This window comes from Enhydra lutris, unplaced genomic scaffold (assembly GCF_002288905.1).
Source record: "Enhydra lutris kenyoni isolate GAN:26980312 unplaced genomic scaffold, ASM228890v2 scaffoldscaffold25, whole genome shotgun sequence".
Lineage (NCBI taxonomy): Eukaryota > Metazoa > Chordata > Mammalia > Carnivora > Mustelidae > Enhydra > Enhydra lutris.
Window position 1 is genome coordinate 12,995,296 of NW_019154109.1, and position 17,628 is coordinate 13,012,923.

A 17,628-nucleotide genomic window follows, 5' to 3' on the forward strand; every position below is an offset into this window, starting at 1 on the left:
CTGAGAATTGACTATCAGTAAGTAAGCTACGCCTGCAAGTACTTGTTATTAAATTATTGAGAACTATTAAAATAATCTGTTTAGAATAATCAAATTACTAAGGTCTTATAACAACTGGAGGGTCTAAAAACAGCTCACTTCTGGTTAAACCTTTCTGGTTCCTTCAACTTGTCTTCATAGGGTGATTTCTGGACTCACCATATTCTTCAGTTAATATACCTATTAAATTCTGAACTGAACACAGAGCTCCAGATGAAGATTAATGAACCAGAGTATGGTGAGATTAATACGCTTGTCCTATGTCTAATCTAACCGTGTTGTATGTGTGTATGTGTGTGTGAGAGAGAGAGAATGAGATACACAGAGAGAGATAAAGAGAGAAACAGAATGATGGGGGTTGAGGCATGCTAGAATAAAACAACAGAGAAAAAGATCAGATTATGTTTGGTGGAATATTTCTGAAAGTATTTAGGAGCCTAAGGAGGTAGAAAATTATCTTTACTTCTATTTCATGATTTTGAGGTCCAAACCCAGAGAAATTGAATCTTTCAAATCTAGAGGATAATTTGGGGACTAGAAAAGGCAAATAAACTTCAGAAAGTCAGAAGCTAAGTAGATGTAGCAATGATGAAGGAAGTAAAGGGCAAGGTTTGGATTAGTTGTGAAGAATCCAGGTTGATGGTTTGCTAATAGCACCATTTTTACTGGTTTCTAGCTCTCGAATTCCTTCCCTACTCAGGCCACTAGGGAGTCTCTCTGGGTATAGTGCCTGAGGTTCAGGATAGTTTCCTCTTTCTCTTGGTTTGGGTGCAAGGGGCAAGTGGGAAGATTCTGAAAGTAACACTCTGTGAGAGCGCCAGTGGAAAGATTGATGAACAGAATAAAACATGAGCATCTTCTTACAGAGTGAAAATTGGGTATCAACAGGGCTGAGCAGAAAAAAAAAAAAAAAAAAAAAAAAAGCCATGGACTGAGGAGTAACAGAATAGCTAGATAAAAGGCAGTCCAGGAAAAATTCCAGAACAAGATACTTGTGGCAGATATCGAAGCATTTTTAGTTCTCCTGGGAAAATGTAGGCAAGGAATTAATGGGGTCAAAGCAATGTCATCCTCAGTATGTGGGCAGACCCAAGAGATTCAGAGATGTCTGGTAAGAGTAGGTAGCAGCATCATTGAGCTTTTACTCTTGCTGTGTGGGAAAGCCCTTTCCTTTGAAAGGTTTGATTAACTGTGATCTATTTACTCCTGTGTGCTTTTACTCTGTTTCTGGTTCACCCCAACATAGAACAAAGTAACATGAGTTCAAATGTGCATAAAGAATATTTACTATTTTTGTATGGCTAAAATTCAAAATGAACTTTAAAAACAAAGATTTTATTTATTTATTTGAGAGAGAGAGAGGAAAGAGAAGAGGGAGAGGGAGAAGCAGATTCCCTGCTGAGCAGGGAGCCTGATGAGGGGCTCCATCCCAGGACCCTGGAATCATGACCTGAGCCGTAGGGAGATGCTTAACCCACTGAGCCACCCAGGTGCCCCTCAAAATGAACTTCTTTACATGAATAGATGAATGAAATGTTAGAAATTGGTTATCGGCGATGGCTAAGAAATAAGCTATTTACAGTTCATCGTATTAGGTTATATAGCTATTGCCATTTGTTCACAGTACCCTATGAAATGTTTAATATATAGTACTTAAGATATATAATTAATATATATCACTTTAATGTCATAATAAAATATTTAATATATATAATTAATTTATAATACTTTTATATATATTCTTTTTTTAAAACTTTTTTTTAAAGATTTTATTTATTTATTTGACAGAGATCACAAGCAGGCAGAGAGGCAGGCAGAAAGAGGAGGAAGCAGGCTCCCCGCTGAGCAGAGAGCCCAATGTGGGGCTCAATCCCAGGACCCCGAGATCATGACCTGAGCCGAAGGCAGAGGCTTTAACCCACTGAGCCACCCAGGCACCCCTACTTTTATATATATTCTAGAAGCAAAATAAACCACTGCTGAATTCACTCATAGACACCAGTGAGCTCTTCAGTGAAATGTATCCAATAGACAGCACTTTGTACCAATGTTTTCATTGCCACATAGGAGAGATTTTCTGATGTGTTCATAAATACGATCACTTGCATTGAGACCAAGAGTTACTACATTAACTGTGGAATTATTACTACATTAACTGCTATGCAGAGTTTTCTATTTAGATGGAAGCACAAACTTTATAGTTTTATTTTCTGCCCACTTGCAACAGTGTACTTCTTTTCAAACCAGATTTTATAATGATATCCGGCAACTATTTCTGGCTGTGTACATCTGATACTTAAGTGAACTAATTTAGAAAACATTTTTGTATCTTTTAAATAAACTGAAAATTAGTTAGATAACAAATTCTGAAAACATTTACTATGGTACTTAAGACAAGTACTGTACAAAAATGCTAGTTCCTGCTTACTAATTTCAGAAGAGAAAACACAAAGAAAGCTATGCTGGAACAATCTGTTGAAGACCATATGCGATGTGAATATGTCAGATATTGCCTCCTCAGTCTCTAACAGAAGGTTTTCAAAAAAGCAATTACCTAAAAAAAGAAAAGTAATTGTGTTAGTTCTACATTCCTTAAAGAAATTTTTTAAAAAATATTTTAAGTTTTTATTTACAATGAAATACGTTTCAATAAAAACTTAAGAATCGTTTGAGTTCTGTAGAGTGTTGATTTGTAGATAGTACCTTGTTCTAAGAACCATTCAAAGTACAAGTTTTGTGGGGTGTTTGTTTTTTTTTTTTTTTTTTTTTGTTTAGTTTTGTTTTGTTTTATTTAAACCAGACTCTTCATTTTATCTCCAAGTAAGAGATATCACCCTTCTCCTGGAGTGAGCAGATATGTATGATCTGTTTCTTGTGAGGGTCTAGTTGCCCTTCACAGATCCTGAGACATCCATCCATGTGGATTTTCCCATGCTCTGCCTCCACCCTTTGCGTCAGGGTGATGGAAGTCTGCTCCTGTCTTTTTTGAACTCTGGATCTGCCTCCCCCTAGCCTTTCTACTCTGTCCCTTCAGCCTGCACTTCCTTCCCACGTTGCTCTTTGCAGAGCAATCTCTGTCCTTTAGACTCAATGTCCCTATCTTAGAGTGTGCTCGAACATTCTGCAACCCAGACTTGACTCATCCCCTCCTCTTGTCTTTTCTGGCTTTCTGCTGACCAGAAACAATCTAACTTTGGCTTTTGCCTTCTGTAAACAGAGTGACAACATAAATTAGAAACAGATTCCTGAGCACCCCACACTTTTGCCAGTACAAAAATGCACTTAAATGTCAGTTAAAACTAGCTACCAATTTTGTCTGCATTTATTCAAATGACTTACTCTAAAAATGCCTTTATTACAGTTGTGGTTCCTCCAGTCTGTAAAGCCCAGTCACGAATTCCCAGTCATTACCAGCTTCTACTTGATAGTGTCTCTAAATCCATTCTCTTGACTTTCCCAGGAAATTCAGTAATGCTTTCAAGGTTTCTGATCTTTAGTTTGTAATTGAAAAGGAACAGCAGCCCTACTTCGTTTCCGTTTTCTCGAGAGCACTTAGTGGTTGGTCTTTTTCTGTCCTAACCAGCTAGATTCCAGGGGAGTAGTTAGAATCTCATTGTCCATACCCCACCCACCCCATCCTCAGAAGTGTATTTAAGGCAACATTAGCAACTAGAAAAGCGATGTTCTTTTCCTGGAAAAAAGAAGACAGTTTAAATTGTTTAACTTGAACTGGGATTATCTTTTAGCTTTATTGTACATTCATATTGTTTACCCTGTGGAACCCTCTCAGAACAAGGTTGAAGGTACATTCCTTTGAAAAAGATGTACGTTGGCTTTGTTAGGCAACCCAGGCACTTCCAAACCAGGACTGCTCTGTTATTTTCTTGGTTTGTTGGCATGGGAAAATGGTGAGTGGGGAGGTGGTTTCCTGGACCACACAGATAGAGTAAATTTAAATTATAAACCCAGGAGAGGACCTAATACCCTGGTATTATGCTGAACCCAAATTTCCTTATTATCAGTCTCTGCAGGTAACTGGGTTTTCCTATCTACTCTTTCACTGAAGATGTAGCTCTTTGAGGATCCTTGGCTTGTCTTGCTACCGGGTACAGCCTGACATATCTTTTTCTGACTTGCAAAGGGCTCCTAAGAACCAGCCCTCTAGGTAACTGAGATTAGCAAATGCTGAACTCAGCTATATGTTAAATCCTCTGGTTTAGGATTCCCTTTGTTTTTCCTTGGGGATTTTCTCTAATTTTTTTGCAAGCTTAAGTATACATTTAAATTGGTGGTGGTGGTATTTGTTATATATTTTTTCCTAGCATTTCTGGGTTTCTGGTAGTGAGAAGATATTTCATGATATATCTAGTCTACCATAATCCATATTTTCTTTTATATGAAATAATGTGATATATTCATTTTTAATAAGACCAAATGTAAAAGTATCAAGGAAACTGGAACTTCAGTATTTCTTTGTTATGTCAGATGGAAAGCACCAGTATTTCCTTCTTCGAGACACTATTTATGCCTTAAATATACTGGGTCTACTGGTATATGACTGCAAAGCTGAGGTCTTTCTGGTTTCTCATCACTGAAACAATTCACTGCTCTTATTCTTTATATGAGCCTGTTACTTTCTGCAAGGTATCTGAATTCCCTGTCATGGAAGGACAGAACAAACACAACTGGTTCATGGCAACTTTTCCTGTTTTGGTTTATTTTTATTTTTTCCCCCTCACAGAGGTGAAAATGGCTCTGCTGCAGATCACTCTTTAAAAATTTGTTGACAATCTTGAAACGAATATGTCCCTAGGGCAATGGTGACGTATAGCCCCATTGGTCCAACTTCATGATTGAGGTCAGTGTGATATCCAGGGACTTAGGGAACTGAATGGCTAGGAAATGACTCAGATGCAAAGCAGTTTAAGAATAGATCCTTCCATCAGCAGGTCAGTGGTAGTATAAGAAAAGGTAGAGAACTCAGGGTTGACTTGCCTGGCTTCCTTTACTAAAGGAATCTCTTATTTTTCTCAGACATGCTTCCACTGCATATGTGGACATAACGCTGAGATTGGTATAGTAGATGCTCAATAAACATTTAAACGATTAATGAGCATATCTCCTTTCTAACAAGATTCATCCAAAATAAAAACTACTTAATGTTCCTTTAACCGATTTTCATCAATACAAAAATCATGGAGTGGAGTTTGGGAAGAAGAAGCATATTGTATGAGTTTTCTCACATCTTCTTTAGAGATAGTTCTGTGTCTCTCCTGTAACTTTGTTATAACCCACAATTAGTGTAGTAGTTAATGAGACATACCTGGAAATGCCAAACTTTGTAAGTATAATTTGCTGAAATATGTATTTTTATGAAGCATGCAAATTTCAACAATGGAGTCCTTGTGTTTCTATCAAATAAGGAAATAGAATAAAACAAAGCAAACATTTGTCTTTAGGATCTGAGAATAACATAATAAAACTATACCTTAGAACCTTTAGAAGGACATGATATGCAAATAAGATTAGTTAAAACACGTTAAATTTTAGTAAAGGCAAAGAATTAGAAAAAATGTGATCCCAGAGCTTTAGAAATCCACTTTCATATGCTTTCCACCATAAAAAAAGGTACATTTTCCCATACAAGTTTGAGTGCCTGGTGGCTTCCTTAATAACTGTAAAGCTAGCCCATCAAATAATTTATTTCAGATATTAAAATGTATCTTTAAAACACTTTTACATAGAGGAAAAGTATTTTGGCTCAAAATTATAAAGGAAAATGAAAGTAGTTGCCATGATGAAAATTATAATTTTGGGGGCCTAGAATCATGTAAGGCATCCTAAATGAGGGACATCAGACCAATAGAGGTTACCTGAGTGATTTTTTATAGATGAAGCCAAGGAAAAGGGTAGAATGGGAAGTAGAAGGGGGACTGAGACACAAGAAGTAGGACTTTATTTTGAAAAAGAAACATTTCTGGGTGGTAATTACAAATATTTGTTTTTTCCCAAACACATTTTCTCTTTCCTTTTTCAAAGATTTTCTTTATTTATTTGAGAGAGAGACAGCTCAAGCAGAGGGTGGGGCAGAAGGAGAGGGATAAGCAGACTCCCCGCTGAGTGTGGAGCCTGATGTGGGGCTCGATCCCAGGGCCCTGAGATCATGAAGTTGGATGCTTAGCTGATTGAGCCCCCCATGTACCTCAAACACATTTTTGAACATGACAGAAAATAATATTTACAAAACCACGAAACTTTGTTTAAGTCTATAGAAAAATTTTAAATATAGCAATTTAGGGAAAATGGCATTTGAGAATTTTTTTTCCTAGGTTCATGGGCATTTATCCCATCTTACCGCTTTTCTTTTTTCTTTTCTTTTCTTTTTAACATGTTATTTCTTTATTTGAGAGAAAGAGCAGAGGGAGAGAGAGAGCACACAAGTGGTGTTGGGGGCAGGAAGAGGTAGAGGGAAAAGCAGAATCCCCACGGAGCCCAATGCGGTTCTGGATTCCAGGATCCTGGGAACATGACCTGAGCCGAAGGCCAGACACTTAACTGACTGAGCCACCCAGGCGCCCCCATCTTATTGCTTTTCTAAGTGAGTAGGCAGAAGATAAGCAGAAATGCGAAATTTACATCAGTTAGTTGTTTTTTTTTAATATCTTGGCTGAATAGCTTTGTGAAAGAGACTTTTATAAGAAGGGAAGTATTTCTATATTTAAATCTTGGTGGTCTCTGTAAGAAGTTGAAAAGCTTGTTCTCAGAGACAGTCTTCTCCAACTCCATTTTAAAATAGGAGTCCTATCAGAAAAATTTAAAGTTTAAAGGAACTTTAGAGATAAACTAGTTTACAAATTTCATTTTATTAAATTTATTTCCCCCGTTTTACTGGCAAAGACTCTGATCTCTTATGCATTGCCCCCAAATCACACAGCTAGTTGTGCTATAGCCAAGGTTACAATCCTGGCCCCCAAATTTTGTGCTCTTTTTACTCCAAGGTCTCTGATTCCCTTTCTGATTTACTTCTCATTGGAAACTGAAGAATCTTTATCTATCTATCTATCTATCTATTTACCTATCTATCTATCTTACAGTCTCATTTCAAATTATGTAACGGCCAAGAGTTTTTAGGCACATGTGTCTAAATATCTGTGCCCTTTTCCTTTCTTTACCAGAAGGACATGTGACACAGATGCTGTAGTTACACAACTCTACCTCATTCTTGTTACATTATGTTCATTGTAATTAATTAATGTCATATTGAGAAGTTGGTCTTGCCACTTGCTTGTTATTTACATGGTTTCTTTTGAGTGGAATAAATCTAACTTATCTGTCTCAAATGATGCAGTTTGGGCATCGTTCTCTAAAGAAACAGAGTATATGCTGCCTGCCACCAGAAAATGACAGAATATCTGACAGAACAATATAGAGTGAGACATGATTATTTATACCAAGAAGAGTGATTTATTTTACAGAAGAATTCCATAAGGATTTCTTTAGTGAATTCCTCTGGTTTGAATTTCTGAAATATAGTCGATGCCCAGTTTTTTAGGAACATAAAGCAACAAACATGTCTTTGAATTTTGATGATAAATGAAAAACACCCCAACTTTTCTAAATAACTCTAACAGTTCAAAACGCTGGTTATATCTAATAATGCAAATGTTAATATACTCACTAATGTATTTCTTATTATTTCATTTTTACTTTCTGCCAAGGCCCGGGTTGTTTGGTAGGATGAATGACCCTATCTGCAGATTGGCAACAGATTTAAATTGCTAAATTGCAATGCCTAGAAATACTCTGGAGAATCAAACATGCCTGAGAAAAGAGGGTCAGAAAAAGTATTATGAAACGCTGGTAATTAAGGAATATTCCACTTAGGTCTGGTTTAAGTCAAGCCGCGTTCCAAAGGGACTGTGTGGCTTTATTTTTAGGCTGCAGTTTATTGATTTGGACTGTGACCTCAGCTAATTAATTGGCAAAGCTGCTCTTAGCCTACAGATGTTTTACTGGCTTTAGATAATGAGAAATTAAATGTTTTGTCTGTCATCCTGGAGAAAAGACACTATTACTCTGTTGAGGAAACTCTCTCCAGGATCAAGCCCTGATCCTAGGTGGACTATTGCACAAGGTTACTTGACAGATAATTGAGATTCACACTGTCCACATACTGGGTTTCCTTTGCCAATGAGTGATGATTAAGTCAATAAAAACGGAGCCAGGGTTTTGGAAGCTATATTTGACATGGAAGCATGAGGACGATTTTGCAGATAACATTATTCATCTAGTGAAGTAATTAGCTAACGGTCTCCCGGAGGGGTTGAGAGAGAATAGCAAACATCAGTGGTGCATAAGATAAACCTGTGGATCCGAGGGTTTGGTAAAAGAAATCTCTTGGGGTTGCTGTGAGGAGAGAGGAAATAGTTTAGGTTGATGAAAATGCCAGTGTATGCATCCGTAGGGATGTTTTGAAAGGGTTATGAATAGCTCAGGTCTCACAGCTAAGTGTGCAGATCTCTAGTGACTAGATCTAGTAGCTTGTGGTTCAGGGCTTTTCCCCTCGAACTCAAGAGGCGACACTTGGGGGTTAGGGGCAGCTCCATGAGCATGTGACATGGCCCACAGCTACCTGGGGCCTGGAGCTCGCTTGAATTCTCTGTTCATAATTTTTAATAAAGGGGTCTTTTTCATTTTGCACTGGGCCCCACAAATGATGCAGCTGGTCTTGCTATAAGGGCACATAGATAGCCAAGGGGATAGATACAAAAGGCAGATTTTGGGTAAATTTCAATTTGGGCTATGGAAAATTCTATTCTCTAGAACATGACTTAGAGGGAAGGCATTTAAATAATCCTCCTAACATTACGACTTAGAGAAGCATCAGGAGGGCATTTGACCACGGAATTGTTGACAATGGAGGGGTGATGCTTCTGGTGGGGTAAAGGCAAGAGTGGTAAGGTGGGATGGGGGGGGCACAGAGCCAGGGCTGAGGTCTTGAGGTGAGGGAGAAGCGCAGCCATGCTGATAGGTAAGAGATCCAAAATAGGGGACATCACAGTTGCCTGGCAACTGCAATGGCGCTAATTAGGAGGCCTTATGAGTCCATAGAATTTGGAGAGTTACGTGGCTGGGGTGCTCAAGAGAAAGTCACTTGACTTTCTGTGTTTCAGATTCCTTATCAGTAGGATGACTTTTCATATTAGTTGCCCTCCAACAGCTAACAGTTTTAATGTGATAGGATCTGTCAAGTGCTCCAAGCTTCTAAGAGATAGGCTCATTATCAATTGGCACAGCAGCTTGTTCCTTTAGCAGAAATGAATAAATTTGGGGTCTAATAAACTTGCCTAGGAGGATGTGGTTCTAGTTCAAAGAAGTTTAAGAGTTCAATTGTTCTAGTTAGCAGTTCTCTAGGGAGATTTTTTTTTTTTAAGATTTATTTATTTACTTGAGAGAGGGGGTGAGGAGAGAGAGAGAGAGAGAGAAAGAGAGAGAATGAGAGGAGGCAGGGAAAGGGAGAGGGAGAGAGAAACATAAGTAGATTCTGTGATCACGGCGTAAGCTGATACCAGAAGTTGACGCTTTAACCTACTGTACCACCCAGGCACTCTAGGGAGATATCTTATAATAGCCACCCACCTCCCCACAAACAGCTCCAGTATGTTATCTAGTTGTATATATTTCCTCATAAAGTTAAGTATGGGGTCAGACCCAAGACATAAGTTCTCTCAGATATTGTAGGTGGGCCTTGCTTAATCTAAAGGATCTATTCAAATAATAGTCTGTGAGCTCTCAGGGGCATTAGAAACAAGTTAGGCTGATTTCTTGAATTTTCAAATGACAAATTTGAAAGAGAAAGGGGTATGAATAGCTCAGGTCTCACAGCTAAGTGTGCAGATCTCTAGTGACTAGATCTAGTAGCTTGTGGTTCAGGGCTTTTCCCTTATACCACATATGGCTTGCAGGCAGTCAGGTCCTTTACCGGTATATTTGAGGAGTTCTGTTGCATTCTGTGTTTACAGATGTTCCAAGGTTATTATGGAGTGTTTAGTAATTGGGGTACTACTACTACTAATAGTATGATTTATGCAGGCCCTGCATAAATGGGCATAGAGAGCTTAGGACTTTCCCCAATCCTTTTAACAACCTTACGAGATAGATCTTACTATCTTCACTTATCAGAAGAGGAAATCGAGACTTAGTGTCTCATGGCTTTTAATTAGATCGATTTTAGAACTTCATTAACCTTCCAGCACTTCTCAGCAGCTGTTTGTCTTAGAGGAGACTGCAGTGCATTTAGTGGGAGATCGTCCTCTCTATTCCTCCCTGCTGAGCAAGAACCAGAGCACTAATTACAAGGGTGTTTGTTTATCTTACAGTATTTAGTCTTTTGTTAGATGCATTAATTCATGATGTTTCATTTCACTGTTTTTTTTTTTTTCCAGTTGATGACATTGAAGCCTTAAGGTATTCTTCATGATCCAATCTCTGAGTTGGAGAACATACACACTTTTACAAAGAATCCAGGTGAGAGAAATGAGGGTGCCACTTTATGGAAATATAATGGTGACTTGTGTGTATTTGTCAACTATCTTGAAGACAGAATCAAGGTGAGTGTTTTGATTATGAGAAAGAACAACATTTGAAATCAAAGGAGAATAAAGGAAGTACAAGGCTTTTCGAGGCTGTGCTTGCTCAAGACATTTAGAATTAGGCTACGGGTCAGAACATGCACTTCTGTCCCTCTGCTGGTTGCAGAGAAGAGTGGTCAGGGTTGAGAAGAGGGTAGTAGACGTCAGTCTGGGAAAGGGGTGTAGAGGGGGTATGTCCTTTGTTTGTTTGTTAACCTTGTTTGTTAACCTTTTTCAGAGGCAGAGAATACGGCCCCTGGAAATGAACTCAAGGCCCTTCTGTTCCAGCTGTCATTTGTGTTAACAGCGAAGCCGCTAGACTTCATTTACCTAAACCCGTGTTGAGTCTTCCTCAGAGCAGTCTTGGCCAGGTAGCACTGCTGTAAGCACAGTGAAGTGTAAAATAGCCAAGCCGGTTCCTCTTTGACAAGTGGAGTGCAAGTTTCTCATCACTCCCCAGGGGCCACTTATAATGAGAAATTGGTCTTGTGAGCTTTGAAACTTTTCCGTTCACCACCTTGTATGTCTTTTATTATTTTGACTTTTAAAATTAGCAGGCTATTTTGGGAAATGAAGAAAGGTTTTAGAAGCATAACAACAGCATCTGCTTTGCAGAGTCCCTGTCTCTTTGCATTGAGTTTTGAGTTATTATCCAAGGTAGGAAAATATGCAAATGGAAGATATCTATATTGACTATGCTTTTGTTTTGAGGCCCTTCTATAAATCTAAAGGGTGGATATTTGTGTTTTGATTTGCTTCCTGTTTCTCCATGACACTGTTCTTGTGGACTCTAGAATGTGGCACACCCTAAAAGCATGCTGATTCTATGATATGCTCATATGGTCCCTGGCACCTTACTCTGACTCCTGGGACTGGACTATCAAATAGATTTTATTATTAATAATGACTATACGTTGTCGGTCCTGAGTTTCCACTGAGATTTGAACATGTCGGAAGAGTGAGAAAAAGTCTGTTATGATTCCATAGGTGTCCCTCATTGGGACCCTAAAAGCACTCTGTTCTTCGCTTCTGCATTACTGGGCTTGTCACAGGTGCTACATTTGCATGTTCGAGTGTCTGTCTCCTTCTGGACTCTGAGCTGTGGGAGAGGAGGGCCTATGCCAGTTGCCAGTCTTATTCATTATCAGGTCCTCAGAACAAATTAATGCATGGCCCTCCGTAAGCACTCAATAGGTATTTGTTTAGTTGAATTAGTACCTTTAATTCAATATTTTTTAGTACCTTTATTATGCCAGGCATGGTAAAGAGTGTCTTAAACACTATAATCCTCACAATAGCCACATGAGGCTATTATCTTGGTTTTCATATTACAGATAAGTAATCTGAAATTCAGGGTAAGCAATGTGCTTAAGTCGTACAGCTGAGCTATATATAGTTTGGAACTGGGTCTATATGACTACAGAGGCCACATCTTATCTACTGCACCACACTGCTTTAGATCAGAGGGTAGAGTGATATAAAAATCATCTCAGAGGCTGATGGAAACCTGCAAAATATGAGCGTTGTGGAGGGCGTTGTAATAAACTCTGACAAAGGAACATTGGTAGAAATGTACTCCCTTCAAAATTTTCACAGAGAAATTCTTTCCATTGAATACAAGTATTTCTTGCTCGGGGCACCTGGACCACTCAGTCAGCTAATCGTCTGACTCTTGATTCGGCTCAGGTCATGATCTCATGGTCATGGGATTGAGCCCCTCCATTAGGCTCTGTGCTCAGTGCAGAGTCGGTTTCAGATTCTCACTCTCTTTTCCTCCTGCCCCTCCCCCCACTTGCATGCTCTCTCTCTAAAGTAAATAAATGAATCTTTTAAAAAACACACAAATAATTCTTGCTCCTTAGACAAATAAGCTAGATAAAGCATGTTTGTTCATTGTTTCTGCCATTTGAACCGATATTCATGGATATTATGATTGTGAGGACGGCATACCAAAACTATTTGATTTAATTGGTCTTACTGAGCACTTAGAAAAAAAAAAAAGGTTTTATTTATTTATTTGACAGACAGAGATCACAGTAGGTGGGGTGGGGGTGGGGGCAGCAGGCTCCCCGCTGAGCAGAGAGCCGGATGTGGGGCTCGATCCCAGGACCCTGGGATCATGACCTGAGCCGAAGACAGAGTCTTTAACCCACTGAGCCACCCAGGCGTCCCTGAGCACTTTCTAATTCTAAGAATGACACTGGGAGAGACTGGGAGTTGGAGGCAGAATGGAAAATGCAAGTTAGCAAATAGAATACCTTTGATTTTCATAAACATACAGTATGATGGGGAATAAGAAAGATAATCAAATTACTACATAACAAAAGAGAACATAATACGTGTAGTAAAACTGGTACAATAGAGAGATGATACGAAGGGAGTCGGTACTTACATATGGCTGGTGATAGAAATAAATTATGGAAGGGGTAGCATTGGGATGGCTCTTGAAAAATGGGTAGGATTGAACAGTTTCATGTGTTGGACAGTTGAATAGGAATACATGGTCTCTGTCTTTAACAGCAGAAAGGAGTACTGAGTATCAATGGGTCAGAGAACAGTGGACTGGAAAATGCAATTAAATAATGATGCATGATAACATTGAAAAAATAACATGGGACTTTTGTGTCTTTCTAGGGGAATAGTAAGGACTTCCAATATGGGTAGCTGGCAGCCCTAGACCCTGGGATTTACTGTTATGCTGATCTGGCTCTTGAAAGTTTGTTCTAAAAATGGATCTAAAAGGGGCTTTGAGACGTAGGAAACTCAATTAACGTAAGCTCTGGTTCAGTGACTCAGTTTTCTTGGGAAGTCAGGATGCTTTGAGTATGGAATCCACAAGGTCTGGTAAAGGGAAGGACTCTTCTTTAAACAGTGGAGTATGTTGTTGTACTATTCATCAGAATTGGCAAAGAAGAATCAGACAGCATTTGGGTTGGATTATACTGAAATCACGTCAAAGACTGAATAATTAAAACCACTTGAAAGGGAAGTTTGTTTTTCCCTCTTGAGATGAACATATGACTCTGGCACAGAAACGTTTTTCTAGTTAAGTGTTGTTTCATTTCCCATTTAAGGTTTGTCATGGTAAATAATCTTTCTCAAATGACAATAGCTTGAATGTAAAATACAGTGGGTGCTGCCTAAACGTTAGGCAGTCAGTTCCTTGTGGGATCAACTAGCTTTTTCCTTTGATGAAGATTGTAAAACGTAATAAAGCAGCACACATGATCAAATGCTAGGACTGTTCCCATGGCAAGGGTGGCCAGAGATTCTTTTGCTAATAGAAGGAAAATGGGGTGGATATTAAAGATGTTAATTAGCCACACTATGGCAACAGCTTTCTCTACAAACCTGAGCTCCTCCATTCGTCTCCCATGTGTACAGCTCCATGTTGCTGGCTATGAACATACAACTAGTGTAGAGAAATATTTTTACTCAGAATGATCAACTTATTATTTTTAATATCTTTGTTGAGGTATAATTTACATGCCAGTAAGTCCATTCATTTTGATTGTAAAATTCAATGATTTTCAGAAATATTACAGTGGTGCAACCCTCACCACAAACCAATTTTAGAATATATCCGTCATTCCCAAAAGATGCCCTGTGCCCATTTGCAGTCTCTCCTCAGCCCCTGACAGTAGTCTAATTTCTGTCTCTATAGATTTGTCTTTTCTGGACATTTCGCAATAATTTATTCTTGAATAGTTTCTATGAATTGGTGACTGTGGGGGAGTATTTTCTTTTAAAGTAAAGCATGTTTCCCGTTTTCAAAAACCTGACAAATAACTAGGAAAGGTGGGATTAACATTGTACTTATTCAAAAGTGAATGACAAAGAGTTAAATTCTATATAGGGCTCACAGATACAGAACTAAAAAGGGGCAAGAACCATACATGCAGCAAGATGAAAAAAATGAAACGAATAAATTAGATATCAAGACATTTCATCAGAAATGTCTCATTCATTTGGATGAAAATGTTTGATTGGATAATTTGTTTTTCAATGAGGAAAGAAATATGTATTAGGATAATTTTAAATCAATCCTGAGTTGTAGTTAATTTTGAATTTAAATATTGGACATGATGGGGTGCTCAGTTGGTTAAGCAACTGACTCTTAATTTTGGCTCAGATCATGATCTCAGGGTTGTGAGATGGAGCTCTGCACTGGGCTAGGTGTAGAGCCTGCTTACCATTCTTCTCTCCTTCTTTGTGGCCCTCCCCCTGCTCACATGCTTTCTAAACAAACAAACAAACAAATAAAATATTGGACATGTTGGCTCAGGTATTTTTGGAGTTGGAAGGACATATAACACACATCACAGTGAAACCCATCCTGGCCGTATGCGTGAGTGCATAAAGCCTGCTTAGCACGTATGGAGAATTCATAGGCTGCCTGTGTCATATTATACTCCCCAAGGGAGTTGTCCATGCAGTTCAAGGCCAGTGTTCTGCATTGCTGTGATCAATACTTGGGTAGGCTTCTCTCTGTCAGCCAGTACTCCGTTTAAGGAAAGAAGGTATCTTTTAAAAGAGAAAGTAGATTTATTTTCAAACTTCTTGATCACATTTCTAGACAAGAGTGTTTTATCTAATATATTAGTTTGTCAGTGCTGTTGTAACAAAATACCACAGACTAAGTGGCTAACACAACAGAAATCTATTTTCTCACAGTTCTAGAGGCTAGGTATCCAAGATCGAGCTTAGCAGAGTTGGCTTCTTCTGAGGATAAAGAATTGGTTCCATGCCTTTCCCCTCAACTTCTGGTGGTTTGCTGGCCATCTTGGCCAGTCTTTGACTTCTAGAAGCATCAATACTTCATCTCTGCCTTCATCCTCACAAAATATTCTTCCTGAGTGCATGTCTGTCCCTGTGTCCTCAGTGACCCTTTCTGTCCTACCCTGCTTAAAGCAATATATTATCCTAACTGCAACAATCCTATTTCCAAACAAGATCATTTTCGGCAGTACAGGGGGTTAGGACGTTAACATATGAATCTTTAGGGGACACAATTCAACCCATAACATCTAATAATGATACTAAACAATTATGTACATAACACAGAATATACCAAGCACTTTTCTGACAAGTACTTAGAAGCATTAACTCATGTAATTCTCATAAAATCCCTATAAGATAGGTACTATTATTATCCCTTCTTTATAGATTAAAAAAAAATTTGAGGCACCAAAAGGTCTTTCAGCTAACAAATGTGGATCTCAGGTTAGAAGCTAAGCCAACTGGCTCCAGTGTACACACACTGATACAACAAAGTGTGTTGTGCCACCATCTATGAATTTCTAATCTGTCCACTGGTTTTTACATTATTTAATTCATAGATGGACAGTTTATGGCCCTTGTCTCTTAGGACACCATTATGAAAAGAATTATATTTCTCCTCTATGGTATAACATGGACTGTATAGGTTCAGATTGGTGCTTGATTTCCCCGTTAAAGAGAGAATATGTTAAACTCATGAAATGACTAATTATAATGTTTATTTACTTATATTAGGTTGAACCATATTAAATTGCCTTTTTTTTTTTTTTTAAAGAGGGAGAAGTGAGGAGGTATGGGGCAGAGGGAGAGAGAGAATTTTAAGATGGCTCCACACCCTGACGCAGGAACCTGACACAGGGCTTAATCTCACAACCCTGAGATTGTGACCTGAGCCAAAATCAAGAGTTGAATGTTTAACCAACTGAGCTACCCAGGTGCCCCAAAATTGTCTTTTTTTTTTTTAAAGATTTTATTTATTTATGCAATAGCGAGAGAGGGAACACAAGCCGGGGAGCAGCAGAGGGAGAGGGAGAAGCAGGCTGCCCGCTGATCAGGGATCCTGATGTGGGGCTCAATCCCAGGACCCTTGGATCATGACCTGAGCCGAAGGCAGACGCTTAATGACTAAGCCACCCAGGTGCCCCCAAAATTGTCTTTTTATAAGATAAAAAATGGCAGCAGATTAGTAATTTTATGTGATTCAAGTCAATATCTCTATTCATATTTAAAACCAACTTTTGTTGGCTTCCAAGACTCATTTCTTCTTTGTTGATAAAGCAGGCAACATCTCATTTCTTTGGAAATTCCTTTACCCTTTTAATATATTAGTTTATATATTAACTTTCCTTCTTATATTTTACCCTTCTAATATATTACCCCTCCTTCTACCCCAACCTGTCTCAAACATTCAAGAAGCAAGACTGGTGGTTTTCTTTGCTTCTGGGAAGAATGTTACACAATATGCAGAGAGAAAAAACAACAACAACAAAAGATGATTACTGGCTTTTGAAGTTCAAACACTTAAATCAGAATATAAAATACAGATTTTTGAGGGCAATAGAAACACTACCTTTGTCCCTAGATTAAATAAAGATTCCACTATAGAAGTAAAGAAAAGTCTGGTAGCAGCAAGAAACTTCTGTTCTGGGGGAGATGAGAGTCAGTTACTGAGCAGAGGCTGTGCTTATCTGCTTAGGGCCAATCTTGGAAGAGGTTAACAGGATGATATTTCTGTCTTGTTTTTCAGTTAGCATCATGGAAAAGAGCAGGACAGCTGCTTCTGGAACCACATGGTCTAAGTTATGTTGCGGTAATAAGTTTCATTGGCTTATTTCATAGTTAAGTCTAAACTTGCATAGCCAATATGCTTACTTTAGAAAAAGAAAGTTTTTTGCATACTTGAATTTGTTAACTGATATTTATTTTTTTTTTAAATTCAAGTTAGTTAACATAGTAGTGTGGTATTGGTTTTAGGAGTAGAATGTAGTGATTCATCACTTACATATAACACCCAGTGCTCATCCCAAGGGCCTTCCTTTGTACCTATCACCGATTTAGCCCATCCCCCCACCTACCCTCCAGCAACCTTGAGTTGGATCTCTATATTTAAGAATCTCTTATAGTTTGCCTCCCTTTATGTTTTTATCTTATTTTTCCTTCCCTTCCCCTACGTGCATCT